Raw genomic sequence first — 3,476 nt, forward strand, 5'->3', positions numbered from 1 at the left:
AACATACCTCATTGCCCAGCAAGGAAAGAACAACGTATCACATGGATAGACAGAATCCCTTACGAGAAGTACACCCAATAAAAGGCGAGGGCGACGAGTTTAGGCGCGTATTTGTATACACGCCCATATCAAAAATAGAACTGTTAGAAATGAAGAAAGTGGTACCTAGTCATGACAAAGACCCAGCGGGTTTTCACCGAGAAATTAAAGACATGTTACTCATGGGAGAGTATACCTATCCCGACATTATGACGATATTAAAGGTATTGATGCCTGCTGGCATTTATGAGAAACTCAAGGAAAAGGAGTGGGAGGTAGGAGACCAAAAGATAGAATGGTCAGTGTTAGAAGCGGAAGAAAAGGCCCGAACTGCAGGAGCAGGACTCGGGGATAAAACTAAAGCACTACCAGGTTTACTAGTACAGGTATTGCCACGTTTATTAGCTACGAAAAAGGAAGATTGGGGTACAATTTCAGCCTGTAAACAGAAGCAAGATGAAGACACTAGTGATTACTATGCCCGATTTGAAAAATGTTTTGGTATAAATAGTGGCATAAAAGCAAGTAGCGAATCATACCCGCATCTGTTTGTAACAAAATTAGTAGAAAATGCCCTGCCCCAAGTAAAGAATAGAGTATTAAAATTCGAGAGTACCTGGCAAGGTAACACTCCAACACAAATGTTACAAATGTTACAGTACCATCACAATAGAATTAAAGAGGAACAGGAACATGAACACAGACGCATGAAAGACACAAAAATGAAAATGCTAGTTGCCCAGACAGTACCAGCTGAAGGACATAAAAAGGGTATGGCACATTCCGATTCAGCAGGACCGGTAAAAGGGACATGCAATTATTGTAAGAAGCCAGGTCATTACGTACACGATTGTCCAGTTTTAAAACATAATATCGCCATAGGTAAAACACAAGAAAGACCACGGCCACTCAGACAGGATCAGAATGAACAAGGAGCTATGCAGCATGCCCAGGCCATGCCAGCCGCACAACAGCCAATACAGTTTGTGCCAGCTGCACCACCGTTGCCTGCTGCTGCCACACAGACCACAACACGACAAATGTATCAGACTGCACAGTATGAATATCCTGAGTATCAGCGTTACGCATGAACTAGCCTAGAGAGGGAAGTTGACTTACCCCTTATCGAGATTCCTGTAGATCAAGAAGGACCTTATGTACATAGTGAATTATTAGGTCAAGATAGAAAATTCTTACTCGATACAGGGGCAAGTCGAACAACTATAAAACGTAGTGAAGTTCCAGGGGCACCCCTCTCAGGCTCTCAGAATATCTCCCTTGGTTTTTCAGGAAAACCTATTGTTAATGAAGTATCACAGCCTCTTCCACTTACGATAGGACCTTTGACACGAACTACAGATTTATTACTTACTAAATCATGCCCAGAAAATCTGTTAGGAATTAAAACTCTGAAAGCCCTAGGAGCCATAATATGTTGTTCTCCGGAAGGAGTAAGGTTGTTTTTACGCGATTTTAAAGGTCACTATGTGTCTAGAGACATGGATCCCCGACTACAGACTTTACCTACACATCTATGGGCACAAGGCCCTACTGATGTTGGTTGCATGAATATTACACCATATCGAGTCACACTCAAGGCAGGAGTGGTGCTACCACGAATGCGACAATACAAGTTACCACCAGATGCTGTAATGGCTTTACTACAAATCATTGACGAGCTAATTGCCCAAGGAGTAGTTGTAGAAACAGACTCCAATGTATGTAATTCACCGATAATTCCGATTCTTAAACGAACAGATCCTACAGCCCCGCCAGTATATCGATTGGTTATTGATCTGCGCGAGTTAAACAAATGCATTGTGCCACAATTCCCTGTGGTCCCAGATATCTCGTCATTATTGACAGCTATTGATTCCGAAGCAACATTCTTTACTGTAATTGATCTCAAAAACGCCTTTTTCAGCGTCCCAATAGATCCGGAAAGTCAATATTTGTTCGGATTCAGTTTAAATGGGCGCAGCTTTAAATTCTCACGCGCACCTCAAGGATTTACAGAAAGCCCCAGCATCTATAGCCAAGCACTGAAACGAGAACTTGACAGTATCCACATGCCAGTTAACACCGCTCTGCTTCAATACGTCGATGATCTGCTGATCACCGCAAGAAGCGAACCTGAATGTGAAAAAGCATCGCTGACAGTTTTACAATTCCTAGCCGAAAAGGGGCACAAGGTGTCCCCTTCTAAGCTGCAATTCTGTGTCCAGCGAGTTGTTTACCTTGGACACTCGCTGTCCAAGGAGGGAAGGCAGCTTACACCCGACCGCATTCAGTTAATAGCTAACATGCCAATACCCAAGACACAAAAGGAAGTACGAGCTTTCATAGGCCTCACGTCATATTGCAGGCAGTGGATCCCTCAGTACGCATTTCTAGCAAAACCACTCATTCAGTTAACCACACAGGAGGCAGCCACATCGACTGTTCTCCCTTGGACTCAGGAACATACACAAGCTTTTGAAAGCTTAAAGAAAGCTTTATGTCAAGCACCCGTTTTAGCAACGCCATGTTACAAAAAACAGTTTACACTCTTTGTTACAGAACGCGAAGGTACTGCCTTGTCAGTACTCACACAGGAACAAGCAGGAGCACACAAACCATGTGCTTATTTTTCTAGTACATTAGATCCCGTAGCCCAGGCTTTGCCTGCATGCCTGAAATCAGTAGCAGCGACAGCTTTGGCAATCAGACAAAGCGATGCCATAGTGTTAGGACATCCATTGACAGTTCAAGTACCACACGCAGTAGAGGTTCTTGTGAATAGAACGCAAACACAACACTTGACCATAGCCAGACTTACAGGGTATGAGCTTACATTGTTTCAGCCACATATAGAAATCAGACGCTGTAACACATTGAATCCTGCCACACTTCTACCTGTAATAGGAACAGACCCACTAGCCCATGACTGTATTGAAGTTATTACGATAACAACAAAACCCAGACAAGACTTAACCGATGTCCCATTATCAGACCCAGACCTGACATTGTATGTAGACGGTTCATGCATGAGAACAAGTACAGGAGAGTTAGTGGCCGCTTACGCAGTCACAACAGATACTGAAGTCATTGAAACAAATCGTATAAATACTTTGTCAGCTCAAGCCGCAGAGCTCATCGCTCTGACACGAGCCTGTATTCAAGCCACGAATAAAAAAGTCAACATATACACTGACTCACGTTATGCATTCGGAGTTGTACACGACTTCGGCGTGCTGTGGCGAGAGAGAGGTTATTTAACTTCCCACGGTGCCCACATTCAGCACGGACCCCTCATTCATGCCTTATTAGATGCAATACATCTACCCACTGCAATATCAATCATGAAATGTAAAGCTCATACGAAGGTTACTGATATCATTTCTCAAGGCAATGATCTAGCCGACAGAACAGCTAAACAGACTGCTCAAACTCAAATC

Source organism: Triturus cristatus, chromosome 11 (assembly GCF_964204655.1).
Source record: "Triturus cristatus chromosome 11, aTriCri1.1, whole genome shotgun sequence".
Classification (NCBI taxonomy): domain Eukaryota; kingdom Metazoa; phylum Chordata; class Amphibia; order Caudata; family Salamandridae; genus Triturus; species Triturus cristatus.